The sequence below is a fragment of the Humulus lupulus genome, chromosome 4 (assembly GCF_963169125.1).
Source record: "Humulus lupulus chromosome 4, drHumLupu1.1, whole genome shotgun sequence".
Lineage (NCBI taxonomy): Eukaryota > Viridiplantae > Streptophyta > Magnoliopsida > Rosales > Cannabaceae > Humulus > Humulus lupulus.
Genome location: NC_084796.1, coordinates 197,806,807 through 197,825,586, shown reverse-complemented (window position 1 = coordinate 197,825,586; position 18,780 = coordinate 197,806,807). Strand labels below are relative to the sequence as shown.

The 18,780-nt window shown below is 34.0% G+C and overlaps 1 long non-coding RNA gene across 2 annotated transcripts; it reads right to left on the bottom strand.

Moving 5' to 3' along the window:
• Positions 1 to 2,768: 2,768 nt before the first annotated feature.
• LOC133831098 (uncharacterized) lies at positions 2,769 to 11,257 on the bottom strand. Of its 2 annotated transcripts, XR_009892389.1 has the most exons (4): positions 10,771 to 11,257; positions 9,247 to 10,399; positions 8,896 to 8,947; positions 2,769 to 3,035 (listed from the first exon to the last, which is right to left on the bottom strand). It is a non-coding gene; the product is annotated as an uncharacterized LOC133831098 (long non-coding RNA). The 2 variants fall into 2 exon arrangements; XR_009892390.1 differs by having other exon boundaries at positions 8,896 to 10,399; positions 10,771 to 11,256.
• Positions 11,258 to 18,780: the final 7,523 nt, after the last annotated feature.

Genomic DNA, 18,780 nt, shown 5'->3' with positions numbered 1-18,780 from the left:
TAAGCTTCTTTAGTTCATCCTCATGTTGGCCAGGGCCCAAGATTGGAGTAAGACATAAATGGGCATTTCTTTTTCGTGGGCCTTCTACATTGAATCCTTTGTGAGATATCTAATTACATCTCCTACCGTAATATTACAAAAATACAGCTTTCCCCACCCGTGTATATATATATATATATATATATATAAATATTGACCATTTGTTTTATTTTTTTGTCTTAATTTTTAATAAAAATTTAGGCATGTTACTACCTTCAATAAAATAAAGTAGATTAATTTATTTTTATTTAAAATAAATATATTTATTAATATTAAAATTAATATTTATACAATTATTCAAAAAATAAATAAATATTTATACAAATTACAATATGCTGTTAATTAAAATTAATATTAATAACTATATGTTACAATATATAGTTAAAGATAATCACAATATTATTATTCTTTATAAAAATATTATATATATATTTTTTAAATCTTAGCTAGTCAAGTCTCAACACTCAATGTTAAACTAAATCATAATCTAATCCAAGTTTCAAGTTTTGTTACAAAAATATATTTAAAGTTAAAAAATTAGTTTTGTAAATCTTTGTAATAATCATGTTAAATAAATTTATAAATATTTATGTAAATGTGAGTTACAAAAATAAACTTTTTAGTAGTGAAATTAGTTTTGTAAATTGTTGTTACAAAAATGTAAAACTTGTTTAAAAAAATATTGTATTTCACCACTATATTTAATAAAGTGTTTTATAAATAATGAATATCTTAAATTTATATTTTTAAGTTGTATAGCATAAATATGATGGTTCATGTAATTTTTGGTACAATATTGTAACAATATGAAAAAGTATAATATTTTTATGTATATTTTGTTTATGATTTCTTAACTATAAAATATTTTCGTAAATATTAGTTACAAAAATATCTTTCTTAGTTGTAAAACTAGATTTGTAAACTATTGTTACAAAAATAAAAAATTTAGTTACGAATTTGTTTGTAAGTTTTATCTACAAAAAAAAAAATCTACAATTCTATAATTGATTTTGTAAATATTATTTACAAACACGTAACAGATATTTATAAATTTGTAACATATATTTACTAGTTTGTAAACGTTGATCACAAAAAATTGTATTTTACAGCTTTTATTTATGATTTTGTCACTCCGTATTTACAATTTTGCCATTATGTGTTTTTATCCAAAAATTTCATATTTTTGTAATGCACTGTATTTTTCAGATTTTTTTTTAATTTTTAGTGTATTTTTATAGATTTCCCATGGAAAATAGTACCACGGACTTCATACTTATCAATTTCGGTTGGGCCCATTAATTTCTTCACAAAAGACTCCATTTGAACATAACTAGGCCAAGGTAACCTATTGACCTCTGGGAAGTCATGAGGTGTACGTGACTTACATAGGTTTACATGGGGTATTTCCATCATTTGGTTAATAGTTGGTCCCACATTGGCTATACAGTTTCAGATCACCCCATCATCCAAAGAATTTTCCTTTTCTTGCTGAGCGATAGGGTGAGGGCCAGTGTTTATCAAGTGTCTCCTTGCATTGCTATTCTTTAGGTTGCCAAAAATGGTTTTGCATTGTACAAGTGTGGTCTTTGCAGCTTCCTAGTTGCTCTGTCCCTTCCCTTGAGTTCCTCCAATCCAGCATCCAGGCACTGCATCATCCCTGCCATCTGCCTCACCAGAGTTTGTATTTTCTAGTGACTGTCAGACTTCATTTGAATTTCCCGACAATTTTTCATGCGGTTTCCAGTAGACCAAGAGCTTTGTGTCGAAGCAATCTCGCATAGGCACCTCTGCCTTTATCCAAGGCCCATACATGGGTACAACCTTACCAATTGGAGGATAAACAAAAGGTTGCATACAATTCTTGAAATCATGGGCTATCCTTCCACAATTGTAACACACCATTGGCAATTTGTTGTACTTGAATTGAATCCACTCTTTCCTCCCTCTAGCAATGTTCAAGAAAAACCCTATAGGAAGTTGGTGAGAGACAAGAATATCCACCTTAATCTTCAGATAACCACGTCTAAAGGCCTCCAATCTTGAAGCCCGATTAGTATCCAGATAGTCTCATATTTTCTTAGCAATTGTTGGAGCATTTTCCCAATTCAATTAAGGTGTTGGTAATCCATGGGCTTGGACCCAGAAGACCGTTTTGTAAGTCTCCATCTTCAGGCCATTCTCTGATATTCAAAAGTTGGCTGCTCACTATCCAATGGTCTTCTTCTCAAGACCAGTTGGCAATCCCCTTCTAAATCGAAGAAAATACCCCAAAGGTTCACTACTACAAAAAAGGATTTTTAGGACTCGTGCCCCGCGAGTCCTCTATTTGAGAGCCTTAAAAACTAAGGTTTTTAGGACTCGCGTTGTGAGTCCTAAAATGATGTTTTTAGGACTCATGTTGCGAGTCCTAAAAGAATGTCCGCGAGTCCTAAAAGATCTTGCTGAGTGCCTTTAAGTAAAGTTGTTAGGACTCGCGCTGCGAGTCCTAAAAAATGTCCGCGAGTCCTAAAAGATCTTGCTGAGTGCCTTTAAGTAAGGTTTTTAGGACTCGCATGCAAGTCCTAAAAGAATGTCCGTGAGTCCTAAAAGATCTTGCTGAGTGCCTTTAAGTAAGGTTTTTAGGACTCTCTTTGGGTGACCTTAAAAGTTATATTTTTAATTTTTAAAAAATTTATTTATTGTTATTTTAAATTAAAAATTATGATTTAAATGAAACATTTATATACAAATTAATCTAAAAATTTATAGATTAAAATAACAAAACTTATTAAAATTATAATCGTCTTGACCTTAAAAAATATATAACTAGATTTACAAAGTAAATAATTAACCATTCAAACAAGAATCATTTACTCTAATAAAAATTACAAATATAATAAAACACTAAATTCATTGTCAAACAACATATATTTCTTCTTCTTGTCCTTGTACTCACCCTCCTCACTGCCTTTCCAAAGTAAGGATTGGCTGCCATGAATTTTTTTCTAAAATCATCCCTGAAACATGAAAAATCACATTATAATACACCGAACATGAAAAATTATAACTAAATTTTTATTGTAGTGTACATAAATAAGTTTATTCACAATTGCTACAATTTTCATTTTGATTTAAAAAAATATATCCCTTTGAGTGTCCAAAATGTATTAAAATAAATTTGAAAAGAAAATACTAAAAAAACACCCAAAATTTTTTTGGACCCTATACTGCCATATTAAATACAGAATAAAAAAAAAAGGTAAATAACATACATATATATTTATATAAGATAAAGTATTTATTTATCAAAGAAATGAAAAAACATAGTGTAATTAAGTGATATTTTTATTTCACCCTTTTGAATCCCAAGAATAATACTTCATACCAAAATTATAATAGAAAGAAAGAAATGATGGAGCACTATATATATATGAAGAAAAATCTATGGTTTCCATTCCCAATTATTCTAATAATAGTTGTTTCTTAATATCTAAGTAAACAAAAGAATGCATAACAAGCAAAATACTCAAGATAATCATAATTCCTTTTTCATTACAGCTTATTATGTGGTCTTCATCTAACACATTTATGAGGCACCACTAAGCAAGAAAAGCACAAAAAATCTAAAAGTGCATCAAATAGTGCAGCACAACAAATTTTAATAAAGAAGCCAACATGATACATCAAATTGATATTCATGAGAGTAATGCAAATTGATGCAAGTAAGAACAAATAACAATAAAAGAAATAAGAGTCACTCAATACCTAAAAGATTACCGTATTTTGTCTTAAGTTCAAGATTAAATAAAAGTGTTGGGCTTGACATGGCAAACCTCTACCGTCATTCACAAATTTAGAGAAAGGATAGATTGAGATATCCAACAATATTTTCACAATGAAATGGAATCATGACAAATTTACTAGCCTATTAGTTATTCAACAACACTCTCTTGTGTAAATTTATCTTCAAAAGTAAAAGAAAGACAAATAAAATAGAGATTCAATTTCCATCAGTAAAGATGTCATTCTTTATTGCACAAAGTTTACATGTGCCTCATTGGCAACACAAACATTGGAAACTTTGAATACATTTTCAGATTTGTTAAGATGCTTGAAAATGAGCATATAAGGTTGTATATACTAAACATAAGCTCAATAAAATCAAACCAAAAACAATAAATTGTGATAAAAAAAAGAAGTTAAAAGAAGTTATTCAGTCATATAAGTAGAAGACATTATTTATGACATTACCCTTTTGTTATGATACATTTCAGGCATGACAGTTAAAGCAATCATGATGTTGTTTTTGAAACCAAACAATTAGATCCAATAGTACAAAACAAAACTAAAGAAACGAGTTTCTTTTGATACTACATAATAAATTATTTCATGATAAAGTTTTCCCAGTCATAATAAAAAAATATTGCATAAGAAATTAAATAATTGAAAGCCCATACATATTGAAGATCACCAAATCATGTAGATTGGAGAAAAGATAATTTACTTGCATGAATAAAAAACTTGCTTCTAGTTCTATATTGTAATTAGCACGAAACATAAATTGAAGAAGACCTGATACATTGAGGTCAATTATATATTTATATATAATATTTTCTACAAAAGAATTAATTTTTAAATTAATATATATATATGTACGTATAAAGCTCATTAGTGCACAAGAGAAAAACAAAGAAAAGATAGAAAAAAATTAGTTCTCATTAGTGCAGAAGAGACTATATAAAGCTCAAGAAACCAAAACGGAAATAACAACCCATCACATGGCTGTTGTAACAAAGTTAGTTAAGAAACCACGAGAGGCTAACTAAAACTCATAGACTCTCTTGAACACATTCTAGATGATACTCATGATCATAAATTTGCTAAAAACAATTTAAATAAAAAATTGGTGTTTACAAAAGAGACAAAGAAAGGCCTTGGGCTTGCATGAGGAAACAATGGATAAAAAAGAAGAGCTCAAGGCTTTGTATAAGTGGAAGACTGGAAGTAGATACTGTTAGGCGCAAAAATATCCGGCTTGGCCCAAATATGCTCAAAGGTGTCTCAAACCTTTAGATTTTGGAGCCTAATATTAAGATTATAGGATAAAACTTGGGACTTTCATCAAACATGTGCTATGCAAGAAAATTGTAGAATATCATAAATTTCTATAATGATATAATCACACAACATAATCTAAGCAAAGCACAACATCAATTAACAGGAATATACTACATGAAAATTTAACAAAAAAATAGTGTTATACCCAAAAATTGGAGAATGCATCCTAGGAGGCTAAGGAGAATGCATCTAGGAGAGTGCCTCCTAGGAGAGCTAAGGGGAGTGGTCCTAGGAGACTCCAAGGAGGATGTGGTCCTAGGAGACCCCAAGGAGGATGTGGTCCTAGGAGACCCCAAGGGTGTTGATCGACCCAAAACGGGTATGTTTAAAAATTTATATATCGCAAGCGCACGAATCGTCCATATAGAATAGTGATCGTAAGCAAGGATGTCGAACCCAAAGGAGTTGTCTAAAATCGAAAATGAAACTATTTTAAATCAAAAGTAATAAATTCTAACCTAGTTCCAAATATTGATAAGTTTTAATATTATGAACATAAAATAAAAGATTGAAAAATAAAGCTATTTAAGATAATGAAAATAAACCAATAATGAGTTGAAAATAAGTGTTAAAAGAAAAGATTATTAAGATACTAGAATCCACAAAATGTAAGTTTAATAATATTTATTAGTATATTGATTCCCAAGTGTTAGTGATAGTTAAAATAATTTAAACTATCCTTTTTCAAAAAGATTTATAATTTCAAACACAAATTTCTTATAAAAAGATAGGATTTTTCTTCACTTTTCAAAATTATAATTTCAAAGCATTTAGTGTAAATCAAACTAATGAAATAACAAATAAATCAATGAACATTATTTATAAGGCAAAACATAATATTTTTGTTCTAAGCATGGATGTGTACACTTTAATGACACATCTTACACAAAGAATATTATGTTTATGCACTAATGAAGAACAAAGTGTAAATATGTTCTAACAATCTAAAATACAAGATATTTAAGATGAAAGAAGTATATGAAGAAGAAAAATCCATAGACTTTGTTGTATTACAATGGAAATCAACATACAACATAAATATTATCTAGTTACAAGGTGCTTCATCATGATCTTAATAATCTTATGAAAAAGATTAGAAGCACATAACTAGAGTAGAAATTACAAAATAAAAGACATACATACTTGCAAAATGCTCTTGAAAAACCCAAATGGAAGAGAGAATGGTAGAGAGAAAATGGGAGAAAAAGATGGTAACCAAAACATTAAGCACCCCAAAAATGGTCTTCAAAACCCTTATTTATAGCCAAAATGAGATTATTAAAATAATCAATTTAAATTAAGTAAATTGATTAAATTAATAATAATATGGTAAGTAGGGGTAAATTGTAGGAGTGATGATGATTTTGGGGTAAAAATTGTGTAGAAAATGGGTAAAAATGTGGCATTTTAGACAAGGGGACAATGAGTAAATTTATGGGCTCAAGGGGTGTTTGGGGAGCAGTGACAGGCGGCTGGGGCGCCTAGGGGCCTGCTGGGCCGTACGGACTGGCTGGGGCAAGGCTGGGGCTGGAGGAGCTGGGAGTCACGGGTTGGGCCTGGATTGGGCCTTGGGGCAGGCGGACTGGGCCTGGGCGCTGGCTGCTTGGGCTGGCGAAGGAATGAAGTTGATGATGGAGTGAAGTGGAGACCTTGCTGCTTGGTCACGTGGAAGCTCTGCTGGGGGGCTGATTGAAGGCTGGGTGATTGAAGGATGGCAGGCGTGGATGGCTGAGGAGAAGCTTGGGTGACAGCTGGCGTGGCTTTGGTCTGCTGGCAATTGCTGAAGGAGATGTTGAAGGCAGCAGGCTGGGGTCTTCGGCTGGAGCATGTGGGCTGGCAGGCGGACCAAAGGTGGCAGGGAGGAAATGGGCTGGGCCGAACTTAAAGGGGCAGGCCCACAATGGAGGCAGCTGGGGGAAAAATGCCCAATTTGCTTAATTTCTCTTCATAAATGCCACTTTTATTTTCTTTTCTCTCCTTTCTTTCAAGCATGCAATATAATTCCTACAAGATAAAAATAAATTAAATAACAATAAAATATTTTCAATTATAAATAAATCATATTAATTATTTGAAAATATTGATTATAACTTAATTTAATAAAGCATTTAAGTTCAAAAGAATTACATTTTTAACTTCTAACTTAACAATACAAATTTCATATAATTAAATTACAACATATTATAATAAAATATCTATAAAAACATATATAAAAATCTATAAAACTACACTAAGACTAATAAATTAAAAATTACATAAAAACTTAATAAGTTAATTAAAAACTCAAGAACTAAGCAACAATTAACATATAAAATATGGTAAAATAACTCTATTTTGTAGAGTTATCAGGTGTGTAGGAGGTAAGCCTCCCAAGGTTTTCTAAGTGTTGGCTCGAACGTGTCCAAGGTAAGTAGCTAAGGAGGAGGAGTCTCATGCAAGAGAATGGAGACTTAGATTTTGATAAGGAGAGCCTATACAATGTTCGATCGGACATGTTTGGGAGATGCTAAAGGAGGTTGCCTCAATGTTGTCCAAGGTGAGGTTCCCTCAATGTTGTCCAAGGTGAGGTTCCCTCAATGTTGTCCAAGGTGAGGTGCCAAGGAGGTTGCCTCGGACCACCTTGGTCCGAGGAGAAGCCAAGGAGATTGGTTCAATGAGGAACATGTTATGCTAGAGGAGAGTACATGTCCGAGGAGAACCATGCACGTTCAACCCACCAAAAGCATATCCTACCACCATGCATATCCTACTACCATGCATGTTCAACCAGCACTTGCATGGGTAGTGAGTAGGAGGTGGACCAACTAGCTAGAGGAGACTAAGTCAGACACAACTTCAACAATATGCACGGGAATCTCTCATTCTTCCCACAAATGGGGAGTTTGTTACATTTTGAATTTTGAATGCTTATTTGTAATATAAATGTAATAAATATAATAAAATATCCCTATTATAAGGGGATATCAGTTGAGGATCCCATCTCTATAAATAGAGAGCTTATGAGATGAGAGAGGGCCCCCTTCTGCTTCTTCTTTCTAGAGAGAGAAAATTGGGTCTGTCTATTCTAGAGAGAGAAAGTGCTGAAATTAGAAAGAATTCTTGTATTTTCACAATCTCTACTGAAGAAACTCAGTTGGCACAATCCATCTGATCTTGAGTATAGATTTATAAATCACAATTCTAAGTGGATTAGGCTATTATCGACAATCGGGGCTGAACCACTATAAAAATCTCCTGTGTTATTTACTTTTCTTGTTTATACCGTCTGTTGTCGTTTTTATTTCTCTTGAAGGCTTGTCGTAATTGACGTTCTCACGTCGTTGGCTAAAAACGCAGTCAACAAATAGGTTACAAAAAAAGCATATTACATGAAAATTAAAACATAGTAAAATACACATCTTGCACTGAAAATAGAAGAAAAAGAGAAAAGCCAACATGTCACCATCTATAGAAAATCGGACAACATATCCCCTAATTTTCTAGCCTAGCCATCTGTCACATTCAACACCAACATGTCAATCAAATCAAACAACACACAGGTTTTCATCCATATATCACCACAGCGCAAAAAATTCTCAGAACCTACTTCACTAAGACATGCAAGTTCTCAATCTTCCATTATCACCGCAGCACACAGAATTTTCAGAACCTACTTCACTACGGATGAATATCCAACATATTCAAACTCCACTAAAGTAATACAATTATCATTCAAGGTTGTAAAATATTGAAAATTAAAAAAAATTAAATACAACATACCTCTTGTAATTAGCTACCGATCCAATGCTTCAAGACCAGTCAAAATATTAACCTAAACATTATTATCAACATTATAAAAAATAAAAAAGTTAGATGTATGTTCCATATCATGTTATTACCCTAAGTCATGTTATTTAAAATTCTATAATCAACTTAATTGTTAATTAGACGGTCAAATGTTAAGATTATAGGAAATAACAAAGGAAAAAATGTGATGCAGCAGTCCATGAAAATCCAGGTAGTGTTCTTATTGCTGCCAAGAATCCGGCTGGGAAAATAAATAAAATATGAAACAATAAGTAATAAATATGAAAACTATGAAAACTATATCTGAATGAAATGTAATCTTACCAATATATATGTACCTTCCTATATCGCATAAGTAATCTGCTTAGAAACAAAAAGAAAACCATAAAAGGATTAGGAAAACACATACACTATAAATATATTTCGAACTATAAATGTTAGATTAAACAATAATTTTCCCTTACATTTTGTGCAAAAACATAACATTGCTCAAAAATATTTCGGACGAGTCTGCATCATAAAAAAAAATTGCAACAAATCAGTATTGTTAATATATATGTTCAAAACATTATTCTCAATTATTGCTGGTAATATCCTTACCACACTTTTGATTTCTTTCATTTGGTCTGAACGTTTCTCTAAATATGCATGTAGAAAAATAATAACTACAACTAACTTTGTTGGACTTTTCGTTGAGGCGACAAATTTGTCGAATCTCTTCTGTTTTGTCAAAGCTTTGGATCCATGAAAGTTGAAACCCTAGAGCTAGCTGCTTGTTGATGCATAACAGGAAGGTTTGGATCCTTGAAAGCTTGTTTCATCTACGAGACTCACTTGTTGTACCCAACAGGACTCCTCCAACTCAGAAGGACTCATTTCAGCAATATCCAATAGATAATAAGACCAAATAAAACTGCTATTATTACTCTTTAATATGCAAGGAGTTGCATCAATGTAAGAAGAATTCTTCACTACTCTTTCATAGTTAACCAACACTAGAGTTTTCGTAACTTTTCGGTACTTTTCATGAAAAATACTATATGTTCCTGTGTCCAAAGCAAATCGTGCTTCATAACTATCATATAATCTGAAATCTCCAGAGGACAAAGTATTGTTGGTGAAGAAGGATGAGTAGTTTTGATGAAGTTTGTGAAAATTGGGATCAACAATTCGAATCATATAGTTGTTATAGTTGATTGCCAGTACGTAGTATCTTTGATAATTAAATTTATTTGTGTATCCATGTTGAATAGGCAAGTTTAAGACTGTAATGTTGTTCTCACGAGAAAGATTGTACCTTAAGTCTCCACAGCTCAATGGATCAGTGGTGAGTCGGAAATGAGATTTTATATTAGAGATACTACCACATGATGAAGAAGAACACACAACAGGTCTCGTATTCTCTGCGTAGCTACTTTCATGGAGCGATGTTATGACCACCAAGAGAAGAAGAAGAAGAGACTCCATCAATAATCGTCTGCAAAACATTATATGATAAATGGGAAAGTTTTTTTTTTCTATTCACAAGTCACTGCTTCACATAAAATTCTGAAGTTATATCATATCAATTGATTCAAGCAATACTGACCATTCAATTCAATCAACACTCTTCTTCAGAAAAAAAAAATACTATTCTCAGGTCAATAGTGGTGGCTTTCATTGCGTGCACATACAACTAATTTATGACTTTTCTAATAGTTTTCATTGACGTGCACATACAATAATTATATGCGTAATTATTTCTATTCATATAAACCTTGAAAACAAAAAGACAAATGCCCAAATCATATGAAGCTTAATATTAATAGGAGATGGTATTAACATAAGTGTCAATTAATACAAATTTACCTTGAAGAGAGTGGCAGCACCACCCACGCCTGAGAACTTCACCAGCTCAGGAGCCTTCGCTGTCGCCTTCCCCATCGTCGTCGCCAGCAGGAGCCTTCATCGTCCACGGTGGAGGCCAGAACAATCCTCCAAACTCACAGCGGCGACGGAACTTCGGGGAGCCAATCGCGACGGAGGCCAGCGAGTGGGGAGGCGAGCTTCATGGGTTGGGGGTTTCGGGGGCCAAGGAAGCTCGTGGTGGGGTGCGTGTCATTGGGTGGTGGCCGGAGATGGCTCATCTGGTCTGGCCGACTGAAATGCGAGAGAGGAAAAGAAAGAGGGGTATCGATTGGGAAGAAGAAAGAGGGGTATCGACTGGGAAGAAGAAAGAGGAGAGAGAAGGGGATTTTTGAGATTCATTTAAAGATTTAGTATTTTTATCTCCCTTTTCTTATTTAATTAAATAAAATTTGATTTAATGTGAACTATTGCTTCTTTTTTTTTTTTAATATTTTCAACATGGATTTTAAAAAATAAGAACACTAATATTATTAGTGAAATAACTCTTTTTAATTAATTTTATCAGAAATATGTTAAATAAATAAAATTTAAGCAAATTATTCATTATATCATAATTAATTTAAATTTTAATATATAAATTATTATAAATAAAAAGTTAATATAATATTAAAAATTTAGAAATAAAAGAAAATCTAAGAGGTGTATATTAAAAAAACAAAATAAACCTTTTAAGACACGCATCAGTTTTTAGGACTCGCATTCTTTTAGGACTCCCAATGCGAGTCCTAAAAAGTCCAGGAGGTGTTTGTTTAAAAAAAAAACTCAAACTTTTAAGGACTCCCAAAGCAAGTCCTTAAAATTATTAAGTAAAACACTTATTTTTTAGCCAAGATTTTTTTAGGACTCGCATATTTTTTTAGGACACTCATTACGAGTCCTAAAAGAGTATTAAGGACTCCCAAAGCAAGTCCTTAAAATTATTAAGTAAAACACTTATTTTTATAAGACAGATTTTTTTAGGATTCGCATATTCTTTTAGGACACTTATTGCGAGTCCTAAATTGTGTTTTTTCAGGACTTTCAATGAGTGTCCTAAAAACTCCATAAATATTTTTAAGGACTTGCATATAGGTGCGTGTCCTAAAAAAGTGTCCTGCAAAGTGTATTTTGTAGTAGTGGTTCCTCTACCTTGTTTTTATTCTCCAGTTCCCCTTCATGTTTCATATGCTATTCAGTATCTGCTTAGCCCGGGATTTTGTTGCATATTGGGCTTTCTAATGTCATTTTCTACTAAATACAATTTTTTTTAATTATAACCATTGTTAAATTAGATTAAACAATATTTATTTGTTACGTAAAACTGTAATCTAGGTTCTTATATTTAGACATTATTAAATTAATGATTAAAAACAAAGGACCTATCTTTAGTAAGGACGTAAATAGTCTACTTAGTTAGAGGGTTCTGACAAACTATACTATAGAAAAATCAGATAAATATTTTGATTTTTAATTATACTTGAAATTAAGTGTGTATTTTGTTTCTAATACGTTATTTGTTTAATATTATTCAACTTAGTCGGACAAACAAATGCGGACTATAATACCAACCGGCATATTAATGAATATCACAGGGTTTGAAATTGATTCCTTGTTTAAAATAAATAAATATAGAAGTTGAGTTGGGAAAAAAATAGTTTCTAAGACCACTTTAATGAGTTATTTTTTAGGGAATATTTTGGAGATTTTTTCAAAAAAAAAAAAATATTTTTGGTGTTTTTTTTACTTTTTCATGGTCCATGATTTTTTTTTTCAAATATACTACCTCAAGTTTTCGGAAAATATGATTTTAAAGTTTAATATTTACAAAAAACAACTAAGAAACAATTAAAAAATAATAATAAGACAACAACTAAATATTAACCCTGTTTTTTTAAAATCAAAATATATCTGCAAACAACTAAACAACAAATAGACAGCAAACAACAACATAACAACTAAAAACCAACATGAAAACAAGTATATGTAAAATCTAAACAGCCTAAAAACAATAATAAGACAACAACTAAACATTAACTCACTGCATACTACGCACATTTATAAACAATAAATGAAGAACAACTAGAAGTTAACCCATTGCATACTAACATGTTTTTTTATTAAAAAAATCAAAATATATCTAAAACAAATAAACAACAATTAGACATCAACACAACAACATAACAAATATATATAAACTTAAAACAACTAAAAATCAATGTGAAAACAACTATACATAAATCTAAACAACTAAAAAACAATGTGAAAACAACTATACATAAATCTAAACAACACAAAAACAACCCAACATATATTAAATATAAACTAAAATTATAAGTATACTTAAAAAACTTAAATTTTCTAACTCAAGAAATTAAATAATCAATATAAAATGTGAACTAAAGGAAAAATGAGATTTTGCCTTGTGAAAAGTGGGTCCCAATAGAGACCCTAAAGAAAAGTGGGTCCCAATAAAGTCTTCCTTTTTTTTCATGCTAAGACCAATAAAGACGTTCCTATTTTGCTACTATACACTCCTTCTTCTTCTCCATTCGACCATTACCAAACCACCACTTCAACCTTTTATTTTCTCTCTCTACCCCAAATTTATCTCTCTAGAACTTTTTCTTCCTCATCTAAAACCCCAACTGACCATGATCAGGTCACCCAGTCACTCTCCTCGGAGCTCGTCAAGGACCCGGAGACAGAGCCTCTCCCCATTGTCGAACGCCAAACACTCAGCTTCTCTCTGTGTAACCCCTCGCAGTCGCCATTCGACCCCTCGCATGCACGACTCCACCAGCACCCAAGCCGACCAGCCCTCTGCGCAAGCCCAGATCCCTCGCCACTCCCGGTAAATGAATTCTTTTCCGACGGAGGGAAGAAGTTGTATGACTGGAAAAAAATAAAGTTTGAACAGTAAATAAGAAAAAAGCTCCATGTAAGAGTAAAATGGTAAATTTTTTATAACTTTTAGTGATATATGTAAATTTCTCAATATTTTGAGTAAGATTTGTGGTTTTTTTTTTCTTCATGTTTTTATGCCTGGTTATACACGTAATTTTTTATTTTCTAAAAAAGAATCAAATGTATTTTAAGGAGATTAATTGAATGACACACATGTTAGACTTTTTTTAATTGAAAAAAATTCTTACGATATACTTTTTTTGTAACGCCCTGGATAACCAAGACCGTTACACTGTGTGTTTAAAATAGTGCAAGACTTGCTAATCAAGTCATTTAAACAAAGTGTGAATTCAATGTCATCAACAGATTAGGAATAAAAGATTTTGGTCACAAACAGACTATTTTCATTAAAAATGACAGTTTAATACATGGAAACTCAAAACAGGGTTTAGACGTCTTAGTTACAACAAATTCCAAGAGTTACAAATAATTCAAGCCACTCTAATGGCAAAATATACATTTTAGTTTTCCGTCCCTGTACAATTCCTCGACCGTGGCGGCTGAGCAGCTGACAATGTACACCTCACCCCCAGAGCTCTCCAACTCATGGTTGATTCAGCCTACCCCTGCCTTTACCTGCACCACGTAGCACCCGTGAGCCGAGGCCCAGCAAGAAAGCATGATAACATAGCAAGATCAACATCATTTATCAAATATCCCACAATGCACAACCAGGAATTCAGCATTTCATAACATTTATCCAATCAGTGATAACACACAACAGATTAACAGTTTGTCATCCAAACAGCCAACAAATCATGTTCATAACACAATATTCACGATCATAATAACCAGTTTATCACATCATCAAATGATATTCAGGGTCAGCGCCCTTAGTCGCACCCTCTATTTAACACACTGTCTTCGGATCTCTTGGGCCGCCCCCAGTGTAATACTCACTGACTCCAGCCAGCTTAACCGAGCTCAGTGATAAATAAGCTGCCTCAGCTACCAGTGGCCGAGCCGCGCCCTGTGCGCAAATATTGATTCCGACACTCTTAGGCCGGTTATCGCATGTCCCATGGCATAATAATACCATCTCATGACATGATATACAAATGTAGGGAGCTCTTAGTTCCATCGTGTCCACATGGTTAATCACATTCACATAACAATGCATACAAACACAGGGAACACTTAATCCCAACCTAGCCACATAATCAGGTGTAGCTTTCTTACCTTTCGATTCGCTAGCTTTGATCACTTGACTCCTTGAGCACGATCCATCTCGAGCCCTAGCGCTCACCTAAACACAATCATAGGTCAAAGTCATCACCAAACCTCAAGTCCAAAACCTAGCCTCGGGACCAATCCCGAGCCCCCGGGAAGTCCTAGTTCCACCAAATAAGGTGGTGGAACCAAACCCCAAACCCTTGGTCAAAAACCCTTGCAAATAACCCTAAAATCCCTTTATGGAAATAGGGCAGCGCTACATCGCTCTTAGGAGGGCGCTACAACGCTACAAGCAGAACTAAATTCCCCGAGAAATCTTGGCCTAGCTCTCCTCTGAATTTTGCTCCAAGAAGAATGAAAGAGAAATGGTGAGAAAAACCACAAACCGACTCTAGGAAAACTACTCTGTTTTCGCTTCCTTTCTTTTCCTTTCTTTTTCCTTCTCTTACATTCTACCACCTCCACTAACATAAAGCCTCAATAGTATCTATCTTTAAAAAGCCAATTGACCAAAATTCCCTCCCTATTAATTCTAAACCCTTTAGTCCACTTAGGGGCATTTTAGTCATTTCACCCCAATTTCCGCTAACTCCTCGAGTGTCTCTAATATTTACTGCTTACTACCCAATACCTAATTAATCACCAATAATATTCCTCGATATCAGAATAGACTCCAATATACTCACTAAATTCCCATTTATACCCCCAGGCTCACCCCGAGCCGGGTATAAATCCCCGCCATGACTTTTTGCTAATCTGCTCACTAGGATCGTCTCGAGTCACAGATCACACACATATATATCCACATATTAATGTGGTCGCAACATTAGCTTACCAATATATACACAAGTACGCAATCATGCTCTCAATGAGCCAAATTACCAAAATACCCTCCCAACAGAGTATATAACCCCATGCATGCTTTTATCATCATATAATAATATGACCCACATAATCATGCATATAATCATATAATGGCACAATAAATCAATTATGGTCCTCCCAGCTTCCTAATCAAGGTCCTAAACCTTATTAGGAAATTTGGGTCATTACAACTATCCCCTCCTTACAGAAATTTCGTCCTCGAAATTTTATCTGAACTGCCCGGAATATAAATTCTGCACAACTGATTCCAGTTACCCCGGTCATTCCTTGACCCTACCATTTCTGGAGCGTTATCTTACCCCAAGGTATAATCCTGTTCCTCAAAACCTTAGTCTTTCTATCTCATAATTGAGCTGATCACTCCACATGGAATAACTCCATCTTTAACTGCAGATTCCTATCAGTCAACACATGAGTTTCTCCAACCCATGTCCTTGACATGGAGTACATAATACACCGCGTACGGCCAACAATGCCCAAAATTGTGATCAACTTAAAAACTATCTCACTGATCCTTTCCTAGACCTAAACAGTTTTAATACTTTGGGGTTCAACTAGCTTTTCACCCCTTTATCTCTGGTGATATCCTAAGGAAGATACCATCTTCCACTTGGAACTTTATACTCCTATTTCCCAATTCAGTAAAGCTTTTCCATTTACTTTGAAAAGTGAGTTCCATGCTCTAATCTTTTAATAATCTCAATGATCCCTTGAACTACCTCGGGATCCAGATACAACATCCTACTTATCTCATTCCAACGAATGGATGATATGCAGTCCTTATTATACTCCATCTTAACAAGTGTTCTTCCAATAACTGGACAACTCTCTTTCTCTCTGATTTACCATCAGTCTGAAAATAATAAAACTCGTCAGATTCCGATTATCTATTCACCATCCTCCTTAATCCTCCCAAGACCTGAGGGTAAAATAAAGTCCTCATTCAATGACATTAACCCCAAATTCCATGGAGGCTTACTATCCATCTTGCTTAGAGTTCTGAATACTGGTTAGCTGTATAAATTATCCCTACCGATAAAAGCATGTTCTCCTCAGACGCTGGTCCATAATGACCCAACCGTCTTGGCAGCCTCTCTGCGATACCTATCACGATATTTCCTTATTTCCATTATAACATACTCAAAGGCTGCGATGCCTATCACGATCTGCTATCAGGTTAAGAATTTTGTTCCTCACTCATTATATTCCTCTCCACCTAAGCCTCCAATACAAAACTTTCAAGTTATGGCACCTTTTTCCTGATGTCTGGATGAAAAGACCAAGAGAGTAATATGAGATTTATCCAGAATTTCCATGTAATTTCGGTGCCCATCAGAGTCCAGATTTGATCCTTATATCATGATAAACTTACACATAACACTGTAAAATCCTTAGCTAACTCAATTAAAACTTGCCTTTAATTCCTTTCATCTGGGATTTCCTTAACTGTCGTTCTTGTTCCTTTATAAGATAATAATTCCGAGTATCCACTGGCTATTAAGCCTACTAGAAACTCTGCTCTAGTTCTAGTCAGATCCTTTAACCAACATCATGCATAGACCATCACTTCCTCCTATCTTGAAGTGTCATAACAACTCAGCAATTGATTCTAGTTTGTAAAAAGACGCAGAACTTGGCTCAGATATATGCACCACCGCGCTTGCCCAAGGAAACTCTTACCTCCAAGGTATTCTTTACCCTTGACAAAGTTTCAATCAAAATACATCACTATGCCGTCAATCAAGACAATCACAAGTCCAATTAAGATAATCTTTGAATATTCTTTTCACCTATTTCACAAAAACAGTTCGGCATTGACCAAACCCTCAACACATAACCCAGCATCCTTAGTGCCCTTATCCAATATAATAGCAACCTCCTGCCTATCCTCTTCCCTGATCTCCAGCTGGTAATAACCAGATCAAAGATCCCTAACTGTACCCGATCTCTAGCTTGTAATAACCAGATCAAAGACCCTTAACTATTCTTGATCTCTAGCTGGTAATAACCAGATCAAAGATCCTTCCTGAAGAATATCATCATACTCAACAATTGAGACCTTAATTCTCACCGCCTTGTTAACACCGTTCAATACAGCGTCTTAGATCTGATTCCATCACTGACACCAATCTTATCACCATTCCATCTCTTAACGCAGACGTACTCCTTGACAAATTTCTTGGATACTCATCTGGAATCCCACAAACTAATCTAGTCTGTCTTGTCCCACTGATACAACTCAAGTAGTATTCATCACACTAGCTAAGGTTCTGATCTTTCCCCTGCAGTAGACCTCCCACTCCAGGTACAAATGCTAACTACTACAAGGATTTCCCCTTTTAAACTCAGGAGTTACTGCTCCTTTCTTACAACCCATCATTGTTTCCCACACTTGACCAACTCTTCATATTCAAAGTCCTTACGTTGTAACTGTCTTCAAGGATACTTGAAGTAGTAGCTGCTATATTCATCGGTCTTAGTGTGCTTCTGATCAAATCTCTTCGTACCTGATCTCTTCCCTTCCTGTAGCTTAACCTTGAATACCTTTGAAGAATGAAGTTGATACCCTCTGAAACCTTACCTTTGACCCTGTTGCTTCAGTCACGATATCATCAGTACAGTAGTCGTTCACATTCTACCTCTAGCTGGGGAGTAGTTTACCTCATCACCAGTGAATCTGAATGCAACCCATCCATGTCATTTCTCTATTCTCTGCTTGTCAGACTTGCCCATGTCGTTGAAGTACCAAGCGATTAGGAATCCTTACTATTAATACATCACACCCCTCTCGGTACAAGTAATAATTCTTGGGATGTCTCTTTCCTTGGTCCTTATCTAGTAATAACCAGATCGATGACCAACTCCTGAAGACATCATCCGGTCTTGTAACGAGGCATCTAAACTCTTCATCCCTAGCAGGCAATATCCACGAGTCCCACGACACAATAT